The sequence below is a fragment of the Rattus rattus genome, chromosome 6, assembly GCF_011064425.1.
Source record: "Rattus rattus isolate New Zealand chromosome 6, Rrattus_CSIRO_v1, whole genome shotgun sequence".
Taxonomy (NCBI): domain Eukaryota; kingdom Metazoa; phylum Chordata; class Mammalia; order Rodentia; family Muridae; genus Rattus; species Rattus rattus.
Window position 1 is genome coordinate 43,801,376 of NC_046159.1, and position 12,116 is coordinate 43,813,491.

The window sequence follows — 12,116 nt, forward strand, 5'->3', positions numbered from 1 at the left end:
TGTCTTATTCACTGCACTACTGCTATAAAAAGACATCACGACCAAGGTAACTCTTATAAACAAAGTATGGGGTCTGCTTTCAGTTGCAAGGGTTTAAACCATTATCACCATGCAGGCACTGAAGAAATAGCTGCGCGCTATATCCTTATCCATAGGCAGAGGGAGAGTGAGACTCTGAGCCTGTCATGGGCTTTTGAAATCTCAGTGACCACGCTCCCTGACACACTTCCTCCTACAAGGTTATACCTCCTAATCCTTCTATTCCATTCAAATCGTGCCACTCTGGTGACTAAGCACTCAAATATGTCAGCCTTGGGGGCCATTCTTATTCAAATCATCACAATTACTGTCATGGAAAATTAAATTTGTTAAGAAAGCAGCTAGCAGGTATAATCAGACTTTTCTATGAGTCTTTTCCCCACAGAAAAGATTTAATCAAGTGAAGAATAGACGGGGGTTATGAGGCCTTGTGTCAGCAGAAATGACTACTGGGTGGCATTATCTGACCATCAGTCAGTTCCTGCTGAGTGTGCTTCTTCTCCCTCAGTCTTCCATAGGTTCCTGCCTTCCTCCAGAAAGCTTAAGTCCCCACCTCTTCCCTCATTATCACCATGCCTATATTCACACATTTGGGTTTTTACCCCTATTGTCTTCCTATTTATGATTTCAAAAAGATCACCATACTAAACATTGAATGAGGAATATCCTTACATCATCATGAGCTCTGATGACAGAGTGTTTTGTCTTCTCATAACTTCTTAAGATAGCATCCATATCACAGGAAATTGTGCTTGAAATGGTTTTGAAAGCAGCATGAAAAATGTCAAGGTTTCAAGTTAAAAATAAATCAAAGAGATAGCCTTGTAGTTATTAAACTGGATTTTACTCTGATATGACATATTTTCTGAGTCAATTGGGGACTACTTTCCCCAGAAGTAAAATGACCAGTAAAAGATATATGTCCTAGCTGTTCCAAAACTAATTTATACAAAAACATTATGTTTTATATATATACACAATTCTTTCATGTATGATATTAGCCATTAATAGTAGTATTGTGAGAGCTTTTTAGATAACCCTGATCAAATCAGATGTTTTTGATAAAGTTAAGTGTCAGCAGGCCTTCTTCTCTCCCTGGCACGGCTTGTGCCTATCCCGGCACATCATTGTACTCAAAAAAGGGGGAGTCATCTGGCAAGAATGTCACTTTGCTGTCTGTGTTCAAAGCTCCCATTTGACTAGATATTGTGAATTTTGTTCATCCCTATGTGAAGAAAAACAACAGACAGCCCTATGTCATTAGTGAATTCATAGATCATCAGACCAGAACTGAGTCTTGGTGTTTTGTTCTGGCAAAGCTGTGGCTCAAATTCCAAGAGTTTAGGGTGTTGGGATTCACTGTTCTGGCCAGGGTGCCTTTGGAAATATGTGCCATGGGTGCTGCATGTTTGCACCAAACAAAACCTGGCACTACAGTATGAAAACAACCCAAAAGCGATGGGCCATCTGTTCTGCCCTGGTTGCCTCAGTCTTACCAGCTATGATGATGTCTAAAGGTCATTGTATTGAGAAAGTTGCTGAACTGTCTTTGCTGATTGAAGACAAAGTCAAAGTCTACAAGAAGACCAAAGAGGCTGTTCAGGTGAATAAGAACCTTAAAGCTTGGAATAATATCAACAAGGTCTATACCTCTCAGAGAATGAGAGCTGGCAATGGCAAAATGAGAAACCAATGGTTAATACAGAGCAGAGGAACCTGCATCATCTATTAGGAAGATCATGGTATCATCAAGGCCTTCAAAAACATCCCTGCCATTACTCTGCTTAATGTAAGCAAGCTGGACATTTTGAAAGTTGCTCTTGGTGGGCATGTGGAATGTCTCTGCATTTGTACCGAAAGTGATTTCCAGAAATTAGATGATTTGAATGGCTCTTGGCTTAAGGCTGCTTCCCTCAAGAGTAACTATAACTTCCCCATGCACAAGATGATGAACACAGACCTTAACAGAATCTTGAAAATCCCAGAGATCCAATGAGCCCTCTGAGCACCACACAAGAAGATTCAGCATAAAGTCTTGAAAATAGTCCACTAAAGAACCTGAGGAACATTTGTTGAAGCTGAGCCCTTAGCCAAAGACCATGTGCAGGAGTACCACTCTCCACGAGGGCAGACATTACAAACTCTGAGTGAAAATACTGGAAGCAGCAGCTGCTGTGCTGGCAGCCAAATCGGAGAAGCTAGCAGCGGAGAGGGAGATTGTAGACAAGAAGCCAGCAGTAGGCAAGAAGGAAAAGAAGCCTGTGGATGTCAAGAAGCAGAAGAATCAAGCAAGAAAAGAGGTGGCTACCAAGAAACCAGCAGAGAAGAAACCTCCTACAGAAGGAAAAAGGAGCCTACTGCACAAACTATTAAAGTTTGTTCCATTCCTTAAAGAAAATAGATGCAGCCTTTTTGAATAAAAACGTAATCACAGATGCAGTGAGGAAAAAAATAAAAGATAAGCATCAGTCTCCAATTTTGGTAATAACAAGATACATAAATGCAGTGCTAACTCCCTGCTAGGTAGGTTCTTCTGTTTACAAATGTCTTACTTAAAAAGGAAAACAAAACAAAACAGCACAAAACAACCAAAAACCTAAGCATAAAGAGGATTACCTATTGCCTAAGGTTACGTAGTCATTTCTCCAGAAATACTGTGAAAAGTAATATCTAAGGTTCCCATGCACTTTTAAGACAGAGTATTATTCTTTCAGACTGTAGGCTTAGTGACAAGCATTTTTCAAGCATGATTAAATAACAGAAACCAATTAAATTACAACTCATTAAAGGTGTACATATGAAATACATATGAAAGCGGCTTGAGGTCTGTCAGTTACAATTAGGTATGCAAATGAATTATTGTGCCCATCATGGAGACTTTCTGTCCCTGAGGCCTTCACTATACAAGGGGCCCCTTAGTTAGTCATTCAAGCATATGTTATTAAGTACCAGGAGTCTGTAGTGACAGTCAAGATATATGCCTACATGTGAGGCCTTGTGTCCTCAAACTAGGAACTTTTCTAAAGAAAAGAAGTCTTGATCTCAAGATAATAGTCCCTATTTCCTGCTTGAGTGCCGGCACCTGCTACTGTGGTCTGACTAGTTGCATAAGAATCTTCAAACCATTGGCTACTCCCCACACACCTTACCCTAGTGACTTGTGGACATGAGACTAAATGGTTTTACATCAGTTCCCCAAAGGAAATCAAGAGCAACTTTCTCTATTTTCTTTTGAGATATGATTGAGTTTCAGAACTCTCTGCCCACCGAACGGCAACAACACTTGCCTTGGTTTAAATCCTGGTAGTTCCTTAAGTTTTCACCTAATGAACCTCAGAACATAGTGAGAAATTCTTTTGTGATTTTACTATTTTATCAGTGGGAAATTCAATTTCTACACAGAACATCATTGAGAAAAGATTTGGAGATGGCAACTTGTTAAAATATGTAAGTGTGGGGTGTTAGTTTTATTATGAAATCAATGAATATTCATTATACAGATTTGGTGAAATAAACATTTATATATGTGAAATATATACATATATGCATAATAACATATACATATTTACTTAATAAAATGAAAACTGTCAAAGGTATTAACTAGTCACATTACTGTAGTTTTCTAATAAAGTTCTTTCACTTTTTTTTGTTAACTTTGGTAAATTGCATCATGGTGTATTTTCTGATTTATGGTCATTAAACAAGATTACAAGTTGTAAAAACACAAACGAACAAGGTGATTTGAATCCTTACTATAGGCAGATCACAATGTCATCAATTTGGCAAACAAAGTTCCCAACCTTGTTTGTGAGTGTCAGAATATTACAGCTTTACAGCATAGGAGAAAGTAAGGTTGATCTTAAAGGTCAAAAAGCCCCTCTGGCTTTAAGTAGTTGCCTTTCCAGAATCCTTAACTAAAACACCTCCACAGGAAAAGAATGCTGTCTCTAGGCAGTCAGTCTTCATATTGAATTTTGTTTGGTGTTGAAATTCTCAACTTGTATCTGGCATGAGACTAGTGAGGAGAGTGAGGGCCCCTTTCACTCGTGCAGTATCCTAACATGTCCCCGTACCTCCACTTCTTTCTATCCTGCCTCACTCCAGGAAAGCTCTGGCTTTATTTTTAATGTTCATATGCCTGAGTCCATACATACAAAACCTAATTTAGATAAACTATTGATCTATGTTCAACAGGAGTGTAAAAAGATGCTAACTTCTTTTAAGTTTAGATAAAGAACTGATATGTGTTCAACCAACCATCAATGTAAAGAGAGGCTTACTAACTAGAATTTAAAGTAGAGAAACTTTGGCAGTAACCTAAATATTCAATAGTATTTCAAAGAAAATTGAGTACTAAGAGAAACATCATAATGATATTAAGGATTAAATAAACCACCACAGTTTGATGTAAAATTAAGTCAAAATTTTCCATGAAATAATTTTGTGCACCTGAATTTACACAGAAAATAACACTGGAAGAAAATAATCAACTGGCAAGTACTATTCCTTATGGGAGAAAACAGAAAAGGAGGAATAGAATGAATTTAATAAACATATCTTTAATAATAATGTACTATTATTACATAAAACTTGATGTTAAGAAATAAAAAACCCTTTGCCACCATGGATTCTTTAGATAGGAGTTCATAGTAAAAATAGAAACTAAGAGGAAAGTCATGGCCTTCCAGTTTGAGAGATGGAACTGGGCTTGGGAGTCAAGAGATTCCACTCAGAATTATACAAGAAAGGGAAACAGTAAAGAAGATTTATGGAGTGTGAGAGGCTGTTGATGAGGTGACAGAGGGCAAGGACTGGATCATAAAGAGAGATGAAGCTGATTAGGCAGGCCGTAATGACAGCCCTGAGTATCATGCTTAAGGAATCAACCTTCATCTCCTAAAAGAAGACCATTGTATATTTTAGTAGAAAATGACAAGATGAGATTTATATGTCATGGAGATAACTCTAGTTTGACAACTTTATAAGCTCAGAATCAATTAAAGTTTCAATGACATTGGTTATCCTAATTTACTAAGAATGAGAGAAAAGGACCTGGGGTAATAGCTCAATTGGTTAAGCTCTAGAGATGAAAATATAAAGGGCCCGAGTTCACTATCTTAGAGTTTTTGTTAGAAAGCTCGCGATGGTGGCTTATAGTTGTGACCTCAGAACTGGGGAGGGAGAAGCAAGGAGAAAATTCCTGGGCTCACTCCCAACCAACCTGGCTTTCTTTTTTTTTTTTTTTTTTTTATTAACTTGAGTATTTCTTATGTACATTTCGAGTGTTATTCCCTTTCCCGGTTTCCGGGCAAACATCCCCCTCCCCTTCCTTATGGGTGTTCCCCTTCCCCCCCTCCCCCTTCCTTATGGGTGTTCCCCTCCCCCCCTCCCCCATTGCCGCCCTCCCCCCCAACAGTCTAGTTCACTGGGGGTTCAGTCTTAGCAGGACCCAGGGCTTCCCCTTCCACTGGTGCTCTTACTAGGATATTCATTGCTACCTATGAGGTCAGAGTCCAGGGTCAGTCCATGTATAGTCTTTAGGTAGTGGCTTAGTCCTGGAAGCTCTGGGTTGCTTGGCATTGTTGTACATATGGGGTCTCAAGCCCTTCAAGCTCTTCCAGTTCTTTTCTGGCTTTCTTATCATGTCCCAGACCGAATGAGAGACTGGGTTTCAAACAAACTGAAGGTGATAATTGAGGAATGATATTCGAGGTTATATTCAGGTCTCCACATACATATTTACATATGTGTATACAAAAATTACATGGTCCTGTAGAGACACATGTACAGATTGTTTGTGTGCATTCACTCACACAGACTAAATGGCAAAAAGGAGAATAAAAAGCACCCAACTGACCTCGGAATGGCTTGAATTCAATTGTTACCTTATGGGAAAAAGAATTCCTTTATACCTTTCAGCAAACAATATTTATTTCAAAGGGAGTAGACAGTCAGAGAAATGTCTACATAATCCTGTGATCCCAAAGTCACCATTCTGTTCCTCACTAGCCACATACTTCTGGTCTGTTACAACCTCTCTGAACTGTTTCTCATTGCTCATTCTTAGCTGGAGCGAATGTACACTCCCGATGTACTTCCTACTGGCAGCCCACAAAAGGCAAGCTGGGTACCTCAGTGAGAGCATCTAAGGTAAGGAAAATTATCATGCACATACTCAATGGTCCGTGGATGCTGGTGGTAAGAAATAGCTTAAGGGCAAACACCTAACTTAGCAACCTGTGAAACTAAGTAGTTAATCACTAATGCTTTAATGTATGTCTAAAACTGTTATGAAGAGATATAGAGAAGCATTCAAAAGCCACATAGGCTTTAACTACTAATATTATCTAACTGGTACCAATTATTTAATGTCTAATTTAGTACAATAAAATGCTAGTTGATATTATATACATGTAAAATTTTACTGATAACTCTCAAAATACTTTAGTCGACATCCTCACAAATCATAATTCTCCAGTTCAAAGTTCTAAGAAATTGGTGGAATTGTAGCTCATTAGCATTGTATTTTCTTAGTATGCTCAAGGTTATAGATTTAATTCACAGCAACATAGAGAAATGAAATAAATATCTCCATTAGAAAGCATACAAAAGAAGGCTATACAGAGAGAGTCTTGTAAATCAAGATACCAAACTAATAATTTGTAGCAAGTTGCAGATGTTGAAAGTGAGTGTGCCAACCCCAGCCTCTCTGCTCAGTGTGCTTGTGTGTAGGCACGCACACATTCTCTTTATTAAAGAGATGGATGTGTCGATCCTAAGCCTAACTACATCAGTCAGCAGCTGTCACTCTTCTGCTCGGCTGCTTCTCCTCCTACCTAATCCCGACCGAACACAGTAATCAGAAATGCAAAGGAAGCTGGAGATTTTTAGCACACGAGCAAAAACTTCATTATGGATGCCATGAAAAATATTCATTAAGAGCCAGTTATGGCGGAAGGTGAACATTGAGAATATATCGTTGAGAAATATAACACATTTAGGTTGCATTTCATCTGGAATGGCAAAATCTACACATCTATTTCCAAATGAATAATTCAACTGGCATAAATTTCTCTAGATATTGAAGTCAACATTTAATAGGAACTAGATCTATATTTAATTCAGATCCAATTTGCAAACTTTGAAACTAATTTCACCTATGAGCTAGGCTATCCCTTCTCTCTATATCATTGTGCATCTGTAAAAAAGGGGCGGAAGTGTCATTCTTAGTAGTGGCACCAATGTTAAAGGGAGGAAAGAAAGAAAAGTAAAAATGTTCCTTAATGGATTGAAAGAGCTGAAGGTGTTTGCAATCCCATAAGAACAACAGTGCCAACCAACCAGAGCTCCCAGTGACTAAACCACTACCCAAAGACTACACATGGACTGACCCATGGCTCCAGCTGCCTATGTAGCAGAGGATGGCCTTGCTGGGCACCAATGGAAGGAGAATCCCTTGGTCCTGCCAAGGTTGGACCCCCAGTGTAGAGGAATGTCAGGGGGGTAGGGGAGAGGTGTACACCCTTATAAAAGAAGGAGAGGAGGAGGGTATAGGGAGCTTATGTCTGGGAAACCGGGAAAGGCAATAACATGTGAAATCTAAATTTAAAAAAATCCAATTAAAAAATATATATATATAAAGTTTCTTAATCATGAGAAATAAATCTCTAAGGCAGTTTTAATGCTTTACAATAAGTGAGGGGAAAGTTATCAGATCTCTGTATTCTTTTCTCTTCTTTCTTTCTCCTCCCCTCCTCCCTGCCTCCCTCCCCTCCCTTCTCCTCCTCCTCCTCCCTGCCTCCCCCTCTCCTCTCTCTCTCTCTCTCTCTCTCTCTCTCTCTCCACCCCCATGTGTGTTTTTTATGTATGGTATATATATATATATATATATATATATATATATATATATATATATATATATATATATTGAGTGCACGAGTATGAATTACATGTGTGGCTTTTCACTAATCCTAGAGATCACCATTGACTAGGTTGGCTAGCTGACAAGTTTCAAAAATCTAACTGTGACTGCTCTTCCACTATTCTAGGATTGGAGAAGCATGCAGCCACACACGACTTTGACATGAGAGCTATGGATATCAGCTCAAGCCCTCCTGCTGGAGAACAAAGTACTCTCATTACCCAATGAGAAAATCCCCAACCTCTCCACTCTTTTTATTTTTCTTCCTTTGGTTACGGAGATTATTTTTGTTAGAAAATAAATATTCTACAGCACAGAAATACAGTTAACAACTCTTAGCAATTATAAACTAATATACCAAAATGCACCGTCCCGGTGTCTACCATTATAAAAGTAAGTAGTGAAATTAATGTGAGAGGAAACTCTGTTATGGTCATATGGTTAAGGAGTCCCTAACTGCTGATACCACAAACATACTTAGAAGTTTGGGACCTTCAGTGACCATACAAAACCATGGATTTGTCCTCAAACATACAACTCAATAAAACTAATAAGGACACTAGCCCATGCAAGAATTTTAGGACAGAGTTCAACTGTAAAAACACAATGTCCAGAAAGGTGAAATCCGTGGCCACACATGAATTTTATTGTAATATATTCACCATGACAGAGAATTTCAAAATTGATAGCATTATAACAAAGGCTTGTTCAATCCTTGAAAAAACTGCATTTGCTTTGTTAGGATAAATTTTAAATGGGGAACTAGAAATCCAAAACGCTGAATTAACGGGACAAGCTATGATGGTTGTATACACAATCTAAGTACTGTTATTTCAGTTCATAAATTGTAAACCCAACCTCTATTTCTTTAATGAAAATGCTTTGTATTTTATGAAGGTGGTCCATTTACAATGGCACAAAAAACAGTCTTAGTCCTTACTATGAAAAGAAGAATCCTTCTCTCCCTCCCAAAAAAACTATCATCAACTGGTAGTTTGTTCCAAAGAAGCAAGCAAGCTGTGAGCCCACAGCTTCTTTGTTCACGATGTTGTCAGTTAGAAGCCTTTACTTTAATCTATCCCTGTTTAAAGCCAATGACACAAAAGCCAGAATGCTACCACTTCCTTAGACTCTCCACATAAGCCAGGCATCATATAAGAGCTCAAAAGACTTCTTATTTTCTCTTCATCACATCGTCACTGCTCAGAATTGATTATACAAGGGGCCCTTTGATGGTGCAGAAATGAGCTCTTTTTGAATCTTTGGCAGCAGAGCTCTCGCAGGGACAGTGTGTCTCTCTGCATACATGCTAAGTACCCACTTGCCACAGGTTTTTTTTTTTTCTATTGGACTTTCATGGCCAGCACAAACTCACAGGAAGGATGGAGGAAGAGGGAAAACAGAAAGAATCTGTCTCCCCCAAACAAATGATCAACAAAAGAATGATATTTTTTTTCCTTTCAAAAGATGGTGATGTAAGGGGAGAAGCTTTTTCTCATGAAGCAGAGTCTAGGGTAAGAGAGGACGATGTGGAGAAATAGATTTTTTTAAGGTTAAGGTATCTGTATTACGTGCTGAATATGTATTTACATGCAATTTAATATATAAAGTCTCAGTTTACACTCAAATATAATAACATAATTTTCTTTCTTTGCCCAAATCATACAAGATGATAAAATTTACTTTATTTACAACCATAATGATATTATGCCCCAGTGGGGCATTTCATCAGCCCATAGAGAGGAAAAAGAACAATGGCTTGAGCGGTAGCCTAATTAGCTAGAAAATTCCACATGTGGGGGTGTTTAATTCTTTTAAACCCCTAAATATTTCCCTATCTTTATCAAAATTGAAATTAAAGATTAAATTTGCTGGAGTGTTCTGAAGGTGAGAAAACACTAAGCTGTTCATAGGAAATGGTGTTGGTTCTGAATAGTTCTCCTTCACACGTTCTAGTGGTTGTGATTGGAGATGTACAAAATTTCTCAGCTCTCCCTTACACTAATGGTTCCCTTAGTCCATATTTGGGGTGAGTACAACTGAATTTCCTTCTTTATTTGCAGGAACACAGAAGCATGGGAGAAACTGACTGGTCAGGAAACCTTTTGTCACAGCACCATTTTCTCTTGCCATGTTTTTACACATCGATGATCAAAATTAATGAAGTTTCAGAAGGGCATAACAATTACAAAAAAAGATTACAAAAGATTTCTAATAAATTGTGTTGGTCATAAAACATGTTGTAAGAAATTATAATTAATAAGAAGTGAAATGTAACACCACCTTCAAATAGAAAGCAGGATCCCCTTGGAAATAACACATGGTGCTAATACAAAAATCAATGTTCACCATGCTGGTTGCTTGCAAAATTACACAATTAATCCTGTGTAAACTAACCTATCTGCAACGTACACTACAGGGTTGCTGACGCCTGCTAGAAGGCACAGTGTATTAAAGAGCGAGAGCTTTAATGAGATCCCATGAGACCTTAAAGATTTAAATCATTTTTCCTTCCTAAAAAGAATATTTTGGAACCAAGAGTATTTTTTATTCTATTTAGAGAACATTGTTTTTCTTATCTCATAAATGCATGATCAAGTCCACTATTAAATCAGTCACCAAGAAGACAATGTAGAGTGAGTCTAAAATATGTTCTTGAGCTGATAGATCCAACTAGTTCTTGTCTGTTGCCATCCTCTGCTACTGGGAACTGAGAGGCTAATGAGGCTTTAGAAAATTGCTTCATTCATACACTACATATACCACAAAAATTATAAAGTCCTGTGTGCATTTGATGTTTGATAGTCTGTTTTATTCCACAAGAAAAAAGTAAACACAAATAAACTAACCTCTTAGGTACAGTCATTAAAACCAAGTCAAACCAAACAAAAATCTATTTCTCCTCTTACCTGAGCAAATCTGAGTGCAAGTATCTACATCCTTGTGCAAGTATTTCACTGAATGCTTAACCATCTGAGCAGACAACTGTGCACAGGTTAAGAAGAAAATATAATTTTCTGTTGATTGAGAGATGTCTGTAAGACACTTTATCAATGCTTGGATTGACTATTATGCAAAAGCACGGCACCTGGATAGAGGCTAAATGAGTTTACAAACACTCCCCTGTGTTCTCTTTACACAGTTAATGGAACTGGAATTGCCTGAAAGAGTAAGCATATTATTGTTAAAAGTATACATTCCAATAGCACTAATATATTTGCTCTTAACTTCCTCTGAGACCTGATTCTTTAGTCATGACTTCAGTCTAGGAATGGGTCGAATCCTAATCCATAAAGGCATTGCTTTCCTCGATTGAAAAGATGTATATCCTAATAAATAGGGTGGGGGATGGATGAATGGATGGATGGATGGATGGATGGATGGATGGATGGGCAGTTAGTGGGAATTTGGACAGAGAGATGAATGTGAGTATTAAGGTCAGTCATAACAGAGCATGTAGAGGACCACACTCACATCTTTTCTCAGGCCCTAAGAAGCACTAGTTGGTTTGCTCTGCTCTGATTCTACTCTAGGAATCTTACACACATTGGAGTGCAGACAGTTATAAAAAACCAAAACCAAACCAAAACAAAACCAACCAACCAGACAAACAAAAAATTAATGGGCCAGATGCTAAAAGCAAAGAATTCAAGGATCTAAGGGAACAAAGAAAATGGAGGGAGAGATGATAGGGGGAAAACTACAAGGAGGAACAATGACAAAGATGAGAAAAGGTCACAAAGCGGGAAAGTTGGCCTTGCTTCTGTGATGCACCAGCTTTAAAAAGAGCCAATGGTCCACACACCTTTACTGTCTGCAGATTGTAGTCATTTCCCAGTACTGTTTGATTTCTGTCCCGTGCTTTCTGAAAACATTCGCCATGCACATTACAAGCACTGTCTATCAGAACATGACGAAACCTTTAGTCATGATTTTTGTGTGACAAAACCAGAAGATCTTAGAGGAACATTAATAATTTGAGTTTGTGTGTTTGTCTGTGTTTATCTGTCCCCTCCAGCAGAAAGGCGAGAAGCTGGGTCTGGGTGTTGAGAACAGCACCAGAGCTTGCACACAGGAACCGCATTATCTCTGACTTCAGCTTCAGGTCTAGCTTCAGTGAATAACCATTCCCTGTGTTCTATGGAAAGAAACACTT

The 12,116-nt window shown here is 38.3% G+C and overlaps 1 pseudogene; it reads left to right on the top strand.

The window, feature by feature from the left end:
• The first annotated feature begins 1,091 nt into the window (after positions 1-1,091).
• On the top strand, positions 1,092-2,035 carry LOC116904298 (annotated as a pseudogene).
• Positions 2,036-12,116: the final 10,081 nt, after the last annotated feature.